This window comes from Poeciliopsis prolifica, unplaced genomic scaffold (assembly GCF_027474105.1).
Source record: "Poeciliopsis prolifica strain line A6 unplaced genomic scaffold, Auburn_PproV2 SCAFFOLD023, whole genome shotgun sequence".
Taxonomy (NCBI): Eukaryota; Metazoa; Chordata; class Actinopteri; order Cyprinodontiformes; family Poeciliidae; genus Poeciliopsis; species Poeciliopsis prolifica.
In genome coordinates, this window is record NW_026562398.1 from 5,161,633 (window position 1) to 5,176,922 (window position 15,290).

At 36.4% G+C, this 15,290-nt stretch overlaps 1 protein-coding gene across 2 annotated transcripts in view; it reads right to left on the bottom strand.

Annotated features, from left to right (window-relative positions):
• Positions 1–15,290, bottom strand: part of scube3 (signal peptide, CUB domain, EGF-like 3) — a 101,694-nt gene that overhangs the window by 82,055 nt on the left and 4,349 nt on the right. The window lies entirely within an intron of this gene.

Consider the following 15,290-nt stretch of genomic DNA (forward strand, 5'->3'; position numbering starts at 1 on the left):
ACAAGCAACTGACTGGTAAAGCCAATTGAAATTGCTCAAAGTTCCCAGATTAGTGATAAAACACCTTTGTTAAATGTTAAATGACTCTCACACTCTCCCGCTGTCTTTGATTTCAGCCAAGGAAAATCAAATAAATACAACTGAAGAAATCCTGGCCCCATAAACTTGAATAATCCATGTCTGTCAGAGCACTGTTTAAAAATCAAGCCATGAAGGCGACTGGGAGCCTTCCAGCAGACGCATGGACAACAAAAGCTACATGTGTTGGTATTGCTGGAAAGCCAAAGAGGCTTTGCCATGGAAATAAACATGTCAGAACCAATACAGCTTTTGCTCCAGTCCAGGAGACGATCCTCTGAGTACAATGTGTTCAGTAATGCTGTTTGGTAATTGACTCATGCTCTGAGATGAAAAGATTGTGTTTTTCATTGAGAGTTTAATTCTTTTGTGTTGAGGAATCACAGTTGTTGGAAACAAGTTGAAGCGGCTGAGAATGAAGTCGGCGCTTTGAGACAAGGATGAATAAACAACGTCAAAACAACTAAAGTAGAAAGACATGTTGGGCAATGGCTCAGATGTTTCCTCCAGGGATAGTGTCATTTTGAATATTGCTGCTCTTGAAGTACTCCTCTGGTTCAGGCACTTAAGCATATTAAAGCCACAAATGGTGCGAGTCTTTGTTTAAACCCACTGACATCCTTGGAATATTGAATTTAATGATTTTGTTGGATGAGAGGAAGTCGTAGAATAATGAAGAACATTTTGCATGGAAGTGGTTCACACATGATGTTCTTCTTGCTCAATAAAAATTTAAAATTTGCTGTTAGACTTGCACTAAATCCCCGGACGCACATCTTTTTTCTCAGTAAAGAAGACTGATGACAGTAGGTTAGAGCATTTTTACACAGTCATGACAAATTAGGACATTTAGGTGGTTTTTTTTTTCATATTTTTGGACATGGATATTTAATATCCTTTTCATTCAAGTAATATCATTAAATAATAAAATCTAAATGGACCTTTTATTTTTTTCAAATGTAACAAAAAAAACGGTCTGGTGAAAAATAATTTGGGTCACATCTGTTCCTACTTCGATGGATGACATCACGTGTCAGATGAGAAGTTTGTTTCACATTCAGTGGTGCGTTCATACCAATTTTGTGTGTCAGGTCCCTCTGGTGAACATTTAATGTCTATTTGGGGTCCATCTTGGCGTGGTTTGTGCATCCAATGCGGCGCAATTTTAAGCGTTTGGAAAGTTTCGAGCGTTTGACGCATACGACAAATTGGCCGGCAACGGAAACGGAAAACGACACTTTTGACACGTCTGACATGCCCTCAACACGCCTCCACGTAGACTTCGAGTGTAAACCAGATATGCTCGACGCACAAAATGCTAGGTGTAGAGCACAATGTCAAGCGTTTGCATTCAAAGTGCACATACGTCAAACTTGAAGCATCAGATGTCTTATTGACGCGCATAACTCGTTTGGTGCCAACACAACCCAAGACTTTAGTTTGCCTGTTTTTAACAGTTTACATTAGAGTGAGAAACATGGTGACGTCCCAAGAGTTGTTTGAGGCCGTCAGAAAGAAAACTTTAGCAGCTTTAGCTAGATAAGTAATTTCGAATCCTTTCATGCTGCCATTCCACAGAATAGAAAGCAATACACAAGTGAGGACATTAAAAACAACCACCAACATGCCCAGCTCTCATTGTCCAAGCAAGTTCACACAAAACAAGATGCAAAAAGCAGTCTTTGAAGAGAAGAAACTCTGCTTAGTGCTTATGTGAAAGTGAACTCCTGTGCAATCATAATTAGATGGTGAACATTTAATATTCCTCAGAGGTGAATAAGTAGGAAATCTTTGCTCTCTAACAACAACAAGTTTGCCAGAAAGAATGAAGACAAAGACCAGAACGTCTAGAATAATCGTTTTTGGACAGAGGAGTCTGAGATGTGATGTTGTAAGTTTCGCAAAAACCAAGTACAACATATCTTTAATGATTAAAACAAAGTTAATTTATTATGTTCATCTGTAATCGCATTACTTTCTTTTCCAAAGACAAAAAAGAAAGACATTGATGTGAATATTTCTTTTGAACGAAGTAAATACTGACGTAAGGCATCATTATTTTCCCCCCAACCGTAGCTCAATCACACAAATTGAATTTTAAAAAAGTTAAGAGCATTTCAGTGTAAACCTATTTTTTTTTCTTTCAAAAGCAGGCCTCACATTAGAGTCAGAGGTGCCTAAGAGGTCTGCTGGCTGTGGAGGTGAGACCTTGTCAGAGGTGTGTTTCCTCCCTGATTTATGGGAAGGCCCCAGGATAAGCAGCGCATTTAACTGGGCCGGCTGAAGAGTGTGTGACCAGGAACGAGACCGGAGAGGCTGGAGCACAAGTGTGAGTGTGTGGGAGAATTGCAGGCCCAAAGGTGTGCAGTTCATATGCAGGGTGATGTTTACTTGGAGTTTTGAGACCCTCACTGTTTGCTTTGCCCCAAACCTGCTCCCCTTTCGACCCATCAACCGTGCTCCAGAGACAGAAATAGACTGATTGGAGACCCGAATATTGTAGCTGAATGTACGCTGCCTGCAAGCAGTTTCTAAATATTAGTCTATAGCACCAGAATGACTGATGCTCTTTACGGGAGCAATAAAAATTGTTAGAATAACAGATATATGTGGAGGAAAAGCAAAGTAAAACTCCCTTTTTTTCCACAAGGTCCATTTCAGAATCCTTTTCATCAGCTCTTTGTGGTAGAAGAGGAAGGCTACTGAGTTCAATACCTTAAGAGTGCTCCTGTGATCACAGTGTTTGTCAAACTGAGTATAATTACAGAGAAAAGTATTGTAATTATCTATCTTTAAACCACACTTACACTACAGTTTAGATTGCGGTTGAGCAAGACGGAATTAAGGTCTAAATAATAGTTTAGGAACTGAGCAGAAACACTGTATGGAAACAAAGAGCGAGGGTCTTCAGCAACAATCGCATTTCAATGTAATACTCCAACATTCAACTCTGTCTGTGTTAAAGCCAGACATCATATCTGAAAATTATCATTTCCTAAAATGGCAGACTTCAGAAAAATCTGCGCATGTAAAAATATTGGCCAGTGAGTATTAAAATGTTCTGAATACTTTAATTTTCAATGTTTGAGACAAATATTCAGGTAACAAGTAACACGTTTATATTTAAACTAAACTATTTGCAAATTTAAGCAAATTATTCAGCAAACAAATTTATTTAAAAACTGAGCTCAAAAATATACAAATTTAGACAAAAAGCTTTAAGATCGTATATAAAAGGAGAAATTAGTTGGTTTTCTCCTCCACCAGTCATGACCAATAACTAGTTGACTGGAAACTGAGACATTCAATTTTTTTTTTCTGTCAGTGAATGCACCATAATTAAATGTTAGGAGGTGGTGCTACCAACCAGTGCTGCTGACTTAGTGGCTGCATTTAGTAAGTACTCAGAGCCATCTAGCATTCTTTTTCTATTTCTATTTTTCGATTAACTCTTCTCAAAGAACAATATTTGCTTTTGAGGGTTCTTTGTCCTTCACAAAGCATTCACAGGTGGTTCAGTCCTCATCTAGCAGTTTCTCCCAACTACAAAAGATGTTTTCCACTTTAAGTCCAGAAAGCAAATGAATTGAACATGCTCAAAGCTTTGGCTGAAATCTGGTTACTGCACGCTTATATGTGGACCTAAAGATGAAAAACAAACAAATCAGATCAATTTGAATTAAATATGTTTTAAAATTATAGTAATACTTATTCTATTAAATTTATGTTGTTTCTAATAGTGTGAAGGACAATAAAAACAATTCCTTATGTTTATCGACAAGAATTTTTAAGAGTGTTTGAAGGGAGTTTTCACCTCATCACCTACATTTCTAATACAAACCCGTCTGAATCTTTTTGTTAAAACGTGGATGTGAGAGGAGCCTTTAAAACACACCGGGGCATTTTTGGGTCAATCAGGGCAGCACACTGGCCACCCTCCAAACCACAAAGAAAGAAAAAAAAGATTTAGATGAAATGCAGACGTCAACATGAGACAAGATTTAGCATCTCACCAGAGCTACTGCCCATTTTTCCCTCTGAGCTAATGAAGGGACACACTGTTGGCTGTCCGGCAAGCCTCTAAAAGGTTTTGAATAAAAATATCCACCGCTTCCATTTGGGATATTTACACTCATCCTTCACACACTCTAAAACGTTTAGGAGTCATAACCACTGACTGATCCTAGGCTTTCAAATACTGTGATCACAACTTCAGAGGCCCATGTCCCTCCCTGCTTGGACCACTGAGCCTCAGAATAATCCAATGAAAACAGAGGCATAGATAGGAACATGCAAGATGAGATTCAGTCTAGTTAGTGAGGTAAAATACATTATGAATGCATGCATTTCTGCCATTATATGCAAGGCATTTCAGTAGAAGAAGTAAGTAAGCTTTTAGGGGCTTATTCCTTACTTGGATCTACTCATTAGGGCTAAAATCTGCAACAAAATAAGTGTTTTGTTAAAGTGCACACAACATATTTTGCATGCAGACCATGCAGCAAAAACGTTTTACAGTCAAGCAAAGACCTGCATAGTGCCAAATCAGGTTGCACAAAATACAGAGGCATACTATAGGAAATTTTGTTTCATACCAAAAAAATAAATAAATAACACAAATTAACATAAAAGGTTACAGTTAGAAGTTTTAAGAAGCAACGCAAAATTTTAGGAATTAATAATATAAAATTAAGTCTTGATTCAAATATCTAGTAATTTGAGAAAATGGAGTCAAATTCCAACTTATGTAAATTATTGTTTTATTTGTCCATTTTAATAATGTGATATACAGCAAAAATAAAGTCTTTATTTCTCCAAAAGAGAATAAGAGTGACAAGGAGAAAAACAGTAGTTTTTTTTTTTTTTTTTTTTTTTTTTTCTGATTTAGTTTTATGTTCTATCATAAAGTAAAGTTACATTATCTGGCATAAATCTGATATTAGAGTTGAAGACCAAAATCAAAAAGTTGAGAAAAAGATAAAATGGTGGGAAAAATTTTAAATGCAATGTCATACTGTTAACAGTAGGTTTGATATGTGGAGAATATGGGTCCATAGTTTGTTTAAATAGTTTATTGTTATTAAATTATATTCTACAATATAAAGTCAAAAGTTAATCAAAAGATATCCTCTACTGATTCCACTGACTCAGATTTCCCCTCCCCCCATGAGATATGCATAAGAAATTATAAAGAAGCCAGTCTAACAAGCCACTGTTGAAAATAGAAAAGACAAGAGAAATTGTGTGGTAGTCATTAGAAGTCAGGAAATGGCTAAAATGATCCACATGTGAACCAGGTCTCTGTGTAAAATGTTTAAGTGCCAAGAGTTTGCTAAACACCACTAAAACTAACTGGAACCATTTGGCCTTGTCAGATGAGACCAATATTCAGCTTTTAGTCTTGGTCTGCTTCTTTTCCAAAGGCCAGAAAACCTCGATAAAGTTCAGGATACTTGAACTGTGAATAACCAGGACAGTTTAAATACAAATCTGCTGAACTCAGCCGGCAAACTAAAAATAGGCCTTCGTACTCCTGTAGAGGGTGCTGTACATACTAGACCTGTATTATTGTGTCAATTATGGGAGGCAGTTCACACCAGCATACAGTGAATCTTTGTGCCAGCTTCTTTAATCTGTCAGCACTTCCATAAACATTTCATAGTCCTCTCAGAGAAAAAGAAAGAACCAAAGCCTGGAAACATCAAAATAAAAAGCATGTCATTTACTGAGGGTTTCTCTAGGTACCTCAAGCTCTGACTGAACAGTGGCCATTCTGTGATTTTGATGGTCCAGGCATCTGGTTCCTTTCCTTTACCATGTGTGGCTTTAATAGACTATGAGTCACAAACCTCCAGACCACCTCCTGAAGGAAAACACTTATTACAGTAATTAAGTGAATCGTAGAGTAATAATAAGAGTCAATACACAGAAGCTAACATGATGGCGTCATTATCAGAAGTCGTATCTTGTAGATGAACATTACTACTAAAAATCATTTGCGAGGAGCTGCAGTGACAAAAAAATTGTTACTTGCAAGAGATTTTTCTTTTCTCTTAGCATTTCTCCTCAACTGTTTGTGATTTCTTGCAGCCTCATGAAGCATGTTTTATGCGTAGGAAGGGTGGCACTTAGTCCAGCTGTGTAACATATATAAATCCAAGCAGAGCTAACTGACATGACACTTTCCACTTTGCACACAGCAATTACATTCATTGGTGGCTGCTTTGGCCAGATACAGTACCAACTATAAAGACAGCAAAGTAGCAATTACAGCACGGGTGTGATATTTTTAGTTGTTTCCTGTCAAACGGACGTATAAAGTGAATGCTTGTCTGTCTAAGCTGTAAAGCAGCTATTAACTACTGCTACTTGCAAAAGGTGGAGCTCAGTGACCTGGATGTGCAGTTCATTACCCAGCCAGCTCACTAACCTCTCGCTTGTAAAATGCTCCATTTCCTTTGGGTTTACTTTACTAACAGATTTGAAATCAGATACAAGTTTTTGCTCACATAAGGCTGATGGGAGAAAGGATTATTGGTCAACGGGGCAAAGGAAAAGTTAGAAATGCTAACTTTTTGCATTAAAAAGTTATCATTTTTCACATTGATTGGTAATGTTTCTGTTTTCAGAAACATTACCAAGCAACTGAGAAGCTAAAATGTAACAAGGTATGATACATTTTCCTTTTTTTTCTTTAAAAGAAGCTACTTTATAACAAAACCTAACGGAAATCTTTTTTTTTTACCTCATTTGAGTTACTTGTAAGTAAAACCATTCCAGATAAAAACCAAAGAGATCTCAATTAACTCGTTTACTATTTCTGACATAAAGTAATCCATACATAAACAAGTACATCACATAAAAACATCAGAAAACTCAAAAAATGTTGTCTACAAACCCAGTTTTTAGACAAAATTTTAATAAAATGATTATTTCTCAGGTGTGTAAGTCAAAACCTGAATAAATGATATTAAAACTGCTCAAAGTTAGCATAAACCTGCCTATCATAATTTAAAATAAAATAGAAATTGAATTTCAATTTATGTGATCAATCACCGGAAACATTCTGGTAATTGCTAAAAAGCAATAATGTCTATTCCTCTTCACATTTTGTATGCCGGCCAATGGTTTCAATGTGTATGCATCCCACATTTGACACAAAGCAGCAGCAATGTGTTAAAGAAAACAAAGTGAAACCTTTTTGCATAGACTGTCTGTTGGTTTTGTTTACTCATTTTTCTGGCAGAGGTACAGGAGATGTATATTGGAGGATTCAAATTGGGACTCAAACAGGCAGGGCCAACAGATGACAAACTAAGTTTTAATGAATGACCAAACAAACTAAGGGTCCTTCAAAGGCACATAATCCTCAAAAAGATCCTTAAAAAGATTTCAGACAGAACCCAGGAACTCAAAGAACTTGTTATGAAAAAGTATGAGGAAAAACAAGGTTCTTTAAAAAGGAACCACTCAGAATAACCACCATGTATATCAACTGAAGAACTGTTGACCAAGTCAGACTGAAGGCAGGTGAATACAGAAAGACAGAAAATAATCTAGATAATCTGTATATATCTATATACATATACATAATATCTATCTGTATATATAAATATAGATAGCATTTGAGATACAGACTACTTAGTAAGACAATTTCTACCCTAACTCTAACCCTATGAATAATTTATTAAACTCATTTTAAAAACCAAGAAGTGATTTGCAGATTGAAAATATGTAAACCTAAATGCCTACATGATGGATGACAAATATGAAAGCAGGAATTCACCTTTCTATTATGACAAAAACAAATGAAATGAACTTAAATGTGGAGCTCAGTGGGGTTCACTAAGTACAGTAGGGAATTGTATAGTTTTTCCCATGCCCTTGTCCATTTAGGAAGTGTCAGATTCATCTGTGAAGTCATTCCACTTTCTGCCCACAATCCACAGGCCTGGATTTTTCCATTACTAAGCAGAATAAGAGCATTTCCTTTCACTTCCAGCAGTCTCTAAAACTGGCGCTTACCATTAGGAATGTAAACATGCACAGTCTGTAAACAAGGCTCTTTCTCCAGCCCCCAACCCCCATTCCAACAAGGCTGACCAACATAGACTGGCCTAATAATGACGCCCCTCCCTGACCCCACAGAACTCTTAAAGACAGACGCAGCCCCATTATTCAGCTCCGAGGTCACAGAGAAGAATAAGTGGGAGGGCAAAAGAAGGAAGGACGGATGGAGAAACATCTGAGATGTTCTCCACAGTTCCCCAATCAGTAAGTCATAAAACATGAAAACAAATGCAAAGTCTGTGATACGACCACTGTATGTATTAATAATCTAAGACCTGATGAGTTTGGCTGGGGGGGGGGCTTTGAGGTCTCACCAAGTCTTAGGCTGAGATACAGGGGTACCAAAATATGAGTTTAAGACTAAATGGTTATTTGAAGGCAGAATTTTCATAACATTTCACATGAAATGTTCTAGTCTATGTAATATTGCATCCAAGCAATAATACATGAATGGTGGTCAGAGTGACCAGTACCAATTCATCAACAGGGATGTTATCACTAAACTACCACATATGCACAGGAAGGCCATGGATAGCGTGACAGAGGAAAGTTTTCTATATTAAACCACAATGCCACATTAAGAGAACCATCATTTGGACCACATTGTTTAGATTACAGTGCATTCTGTTTTTTTCTGTACTGTAAAGCCTTGATGCTTTTCCAAACTGCTGGGTTCAAAGTTGTTGTGGATGTACCAAAGTAACACATCGCGGTTGTCAAGGTCTCACCAGCTGCTGGTAAACTGGTTTTCTGTAAAATGAAAGGAGGGAAAGGTACCTTGAAAGAAGCTTTCAATAGCAGGGTATCTACTGTGTCAACACATTATGGTTTTCTTTAGCAGTGGCTCAATATGTGCAGATAGAAAGAAGTAGTTGTTCTACTGTACCAAAGAGATGATGATTTTTAACATTATTGATTATTTTGGTGATCATTGCATACCATTTGGCAGTAAGGTTGAGACTCAGATCCAGGAATAATTTCTCAAATCAACTGGATTGGCAATTATTAGAAATCGAAATAGGTGGATTATGACAAGCTACATGATAAAAGAACAAGAAACACATTTTGAACATTTAAGCAATCGAAACATAGTGTTGCGTGAAGATAATTGGAGGAAATGAGCAGGCATGAATAATTTCAGATTCTTACTCTGGGGTTTGAGGAATTGAGAATGTTAAATTATATAGCAAACTGTCTTGTTAAACAAAAATGTTATCAATCTTGTATTTTTATCTATTTTCTCTAACTCTACCTAAAAGTATGAACAACAAATCCATTCAGCCTTCTGATTTTGAATGTTTAACAATGACATTGGATTTGATGTACAATTTCACAAGCACCATTTCACAATGGTGTGTGAAAAAGCTGTGAAGTTGTTGAATGACAATGTTGAATGCGTTCAACATTCTGATATTTAAAGTAAAAAAATGTAAGTAGAAGAGGATAAAAATCTTCAGCAGAGATCTCAGAAGTTCAGCTGACATGAAACTTTATTCCAGCTCGACTGCAAGTTGTTTGATAAAAATATTAGACCTTGCTATGCATCTTGTTTCCATACACATTCAAGCCATTCTTTTTGTATTTTTTTTTCTCATGACTGATTTGATGTAAAGTAAGTACTTTTATAAAAAATCTCATGCTGTTGTAAGGAATATTCCAGCAACAGCGAAAGAAAATGCTTCTTCGAGCTTCAGTTATTCAGGGTGCAAGAACAGGATTTACTAGTGAGTTAGATGTTTGGGTTTAACTCTGCCTGCCCAATGAGAGTCTAGCAATCTCCTGAAAACGTCAGACCAGAACACAGCATACCAAATAACACTGGTCCATGCCATATTGCTTAGAGAAAACAGGTCATTAGGAAGCTGGAGAATTTGTGCCAGCGCCTTGGTGCCCATCTCTGCATCCGTAAGACATGCAACACAACACAGCAGTACGTCCTTTCAGGATAAACTTGTTTCCATTTTATTGCTTCCGTTATGCCAGATGTAGTTTGATTTTATAATGTCAGTCTCACAATTAAGATACCAATTTTTTTTGTGTTTTTTTTTTAAAGATTTTATTGACTCTAGTGTTCAGACAGAAAAGTGGGTAATGAGAGAGGAGGAAGACATGCAGCAAATGTCATCAGCCCAGGAAAAGATACAGTGAATTCATTCCCCCACAAACTGTGTGGCATTGCCACTTCTCTGAATATATAAACCATCTCTTTAATTGATGAACTTGTTTGCTGAACCAACATAATATAGATATAAACAAATTAAAGTCTGGAAATTTCAACTTTATTGCCTCTCCATTGTTAAATTATATAAATGGAAGGTTGAGATGCGATTTCCTTTCTGTGTTCAAACTGTTTCTGCAGAGCTTTACTAAACTGCATGTTGACATCGGCCCCTACATTTTATTCAAATAGCGAGGCTGAGCAAACGAGCGGAAAACCTTGGATTGTGTATGGAATAAACAAGGTCTTTGTTCTGCCTGGTTTCAGGAAGTTGCACAAGGTATTAGGAATGACAGCATTTCTAATTATCAAAGAAAAGCAAAGAAGTACATCTCAAAAAAGCTAAGTTCAACATATCTTTGCAATCCTCCGTTGTTATTTTGATTTGCAGCAAGGTAAAAACAAAAAAAAACAACAAAATAAAAAAAAAAACAGCTGCAAAACAGTTTCTGGGCCAAGCAAAAAATTTAAAAACAAGCATAAAAGCATTTTGATTGTGTTTCAGCTTTTTCGCATTTCTAAAGATCTATCAGGTGAAGTACTGAAAAGAAATCTACTTATGCTAAATATGACAAGGAAGACAAAGGAGTGTTAATTGCTTTGTGATTGTTCAATCCCTTTTTAATAAAGCTGGTGTCTTATCAGATATAAATGTGTGAGAAAACTAATACATGACATTATATGTAACTAATCTTTCATTAACCCAAACAACCTTTAAATAAGTATAGCGGAGATTTAGGCTTATGGTTTTAATACATGAAGAAAAGAAATCACTTCCTATTTAAAGCACCTATGTGTGCAATTACCACAGGAAAAAAAGCAAGTTAAATACAGTCCCTTGCAAAAGTATTCGTAGTCACAAAGCAAATACACTCTTGAAATCTTATATTGGAAATTTTTGTAATAGACAAATTCATCCAATCCACCTAATTTATTTAATGAGAAAATAGTAAAACGACGTGTGTGTAATCTAATCTCAGTATAAATCTAGCTGTTCTGTGAAGCCCTCAGAAAATATCCGTGATCAAATATCATGAAGGCCGAGGAAAGCAAAAGACACCTCAGGCTGGCAAAGTTGAGGAGAGGTTTAAAGCCGGGTCAGGTTAAAAAACATATATCAATCTTTGGGCAGCTCACAGACCAAATAAAGAGAAAGGATCTACAAAGACACATTAAAACCCAAAAAGCAGCTCTGGAGGAGCTGAAGTGATCAACACCTATAAAGAAAAATCTTCAGACAGAGCAAGGCTTGGACTTAAACTAGAGTAGAGATGAGTGAAAAGAAGAAAGTCATTGTTCAATGAAGCCAATAATGAGTCAACTTTGCATGTTGCTATAAGCCGTGTAGGAAAAGAACAAAAACTTTTTCTGCAGAAAAATATTTTCAAGTCAAATAAGATCAAAATGTTAAGCTCTTGACCTTTATGCAAAACGCCATGTACTGAGGAACTAATACTGAACAACCAAGCCCTACAGTAAAACATGTTGGTGGTAGTATTATGCTGTGGAGCAGGGGGAGAGGAGTTGGCTCGAGTTAATGAAAAGATAGATGAAGCTGCACAGGCCAATTGATGCCAATCTTGGAAGGAAATCTTTAAGAGCGTGAAGACACTGGGACACAACTTCACTTTCAAGCACGACAATAATTTTGAGCACACAGTCAGAACAAGAATGACACAGTTCCAAGAAAAGCTTCAAGTGTCTAAATCTAATTGAGAATTGGCAAGAGATGAAAATTTCTGTTTGCAGACGATCTGCATGCAATCAGCGCTTCGGCTATTTTAGAAAAGAAGAGTGTAGACACTTCCCTCACTGGGGATGAATACAAATGCACAACACATGTCACTTTGTGTGTATGTATATATATATATATATATATATATATATATATATATATATATATATATATATATATATATATATATATATATATATATATATATATATATATAAATAAATTCACTTAAAGAACATAAATAATGTCCCTTTCACTGTAGAATTATAACAAATGATAAACAGCCTTTGAGGAGATGCCTCGAAACTTGACATTGTAACATAGCAGTAAGATACATTAATATCTTAGCAAGTATATTGACTTGACGCAATTGTTAGCATTCTGTGGAAAAATCTAGTTTCCTGAACCCAGAGTTTTTAACATTTGCACAGAAAAGGATCAGTCATACATTTAATGCTTTAGACAAGATTTGAATTTTTCTTCATGCCAGGATAATACAGGGAAAGTCTCTCTTCTCATCAACAACATCCACAGCTTCTGTGGAGCTAAAGTTTCAAACAATTCAATAAAGCTCTATTTGTCCCAGAAGGGTGATTTAAAGAAACAGATGAGATGCTAACATTTAAATTCTGCCTAAAGAGAATCTGGACTGGTACCCTCCACCCACTCATCAGAGAGTGACCGGGGGTCACATCAAGGCTGAACTTACCTCAAGTGCTCTGATCATAATGAGAATGTGAAAAGCTCCAGTATACTGATTGCAAAAATATATGTAATCTGTGTTTTCCTGGAAGCATTTCCTTCCAAGAAAGCCTGAATGAAGAACATCTTTTGTTTCTCATTTGTGCATGACACCTAAGCAGACAAGTAGGCACTTCTACGTCTGCTTGTTTTAAAGGCAAAGTAATTCTCTGAGGAAGGTTTGACAGTGAGGGGACAGAGCTGCAAACATGCAGTCAATACAATGAAAAGTGAATATGACGAGAGACGTTAAAATGGTGTCCAAATGTCGAGGCATTACGACTCGGCATAACTGAAGGCAGTCTCTGGCCGCCAGTCTGTTTTCCTCCCTTTCTGATAAACAGCACAATCTACTGAGTTCAAGGCCACAGCGATTGGCAGGAGTAAAGCTCTGTCTGAATGAGCTTTTTAACCTTCAACTCTTTCAACCAAAGAGCATAAATATGAAGTCAAAAACTTTATTTTAAAATGTCCTGGAAAAAGTATTGGTACTCCTTGAACTTTTTCACATGACAAGCACAAACCTACATACATCTTGTAAGGAGTAACAGACCAACCCAATGTAGCGCATAACTGTGAAAAGGAAGGTGAGGCATGTTTTCATTTAAAAAGTGTAGTATGCATTTCTTTTTAGGCCACTAAGTCAATACTTTGGAGACCACTGCTTTGTAGTTTTGCTGTAAGTGTGCAAGGCTAGCTATCCATCTGATTTATACATCTACAGATTGACATTTTAACTAAATAGTTCAAGCTCAGTTAGATTCTGCTGGGACCACCTTTTAACATCAATTTTAGCCATTGGATTACAGTCTTGGTTTTGACTAGGCTATCCAGACACATGAACATGACTTTCTATAATATGACACCATTGTAGTGCAGGCTGCATGTATTCTTCCAGAATGTTCTGTATTTGGCTCTCTTGAACTATCCATCAATGTCGACTTGCTCCTTTGGTGCTGATAAAGTAAAGTGTCCCCACATCATTACACTGCTACTGCCATACGTTACTGTGGAGACAGTGTTCAAGCTGATGTGCAGTCTGCTACACATGCATTTGGCATGTGCCTAACAAGTTACAATTTGATCTAATCAAATGACAGAACCTTCTGCCAAACGTTTGACGTTTGTCCTTAATGGTTTGTGGAAACTGCAAATGGGAATGATAGATTTTGTAATAATGGCTTTCTTCTTGTCACTCTTCTATGAAGACAAGATTAATGGTTGTCTTGTAGAGAGACTTTTTTTTATATACATGTTGATCTCTGCTGCTCCTCCAAAGGCAGCATGGCCTCTTTAATTTCTTTTTGGATGGAGGCCTTCCTTCCCAGGCCTGTCAGTTCAGGTGTCTTGCAAGGTGTAAAAGCACTGAAAACTATTTTCCTTTGTCATATGTCAATTTGTCATTACTGCTGCACGTTTTTGACTCATGATGATAATAGGAGGCTTAAGCTTCTCTACACATTTATTTTTTTACCTGTTTTTGTATCTTTTAATCTTGAAAGTTTTTTTGCTAATATTAAATGGAGGCTAAATATACAGATTGACGTCTACCAACTGGATTACATCTGAAGGCAGTGGGTTGCACTAGTTTCAGTTATTAGTGTCAGAAAGGTTAAATATTTCTAGACCTTCCACTTTTCTGATTTTCATTAGGAAAATAATTAAAATCACATTCCTGTGCCATTCTTTTTTTTTTTTGGTTAAACTATTGACGTTTAGTGTTTCAGTGTGACAAAATGTGAAAAAGTGGAGATTTTAAATTTTTTTGAAGATATGCATTTTTCAAAAACATATATTGCTTGTTAAAAAAGTATTTAAAAATTAAACAAAGTGACACAAGGATGGCATCTCAAGGAGAAGATGCTCGTCCAGACTGTCATACATACAGTACGCTTGGTACTCATAAAAATAAAATATATTCAGACTTACATAGAGTAACCAATTAAGATAAAGCAGATTTACTAACTCTAGATAAAAAAAAATAAAAGGTCTACTGAAAACCCAAACAAAGAGATCACAACAAAGTTTATGCTTAAGAACGGAAGGTTCTTGCAATCCCTTCAACATTACATGTCATAAAAATGTCAAAGCTTTATGAATGGAAGGAGTCTTCCATCCTTATTCTGACACTCAGCAGCCAAATTAGAAGAAAATTATGAGAAAACTTTCCAATATGCACACATGGGCCAGTTGAAGATGTCAAGGTTTGTCACAGTTTGTGTTTCAAAACACCAAAAGTTTTATCATACTGTTCCTGTGAGTCAGTCTTTAATGACGACGAGATGATAAAAAGAGAGTTTCATACCAAGCTGTTTCAAGGGAGGTCTTATTCTCAGCCCTTGCGAAATGGATGAGAATTTAAAATGTTAAAATTCAAAACAGCTGTACTTATGGTTACACCTCAAGCTGCTGAAAATATCTGAGAAGAAGAACAAAAACATTATTCCT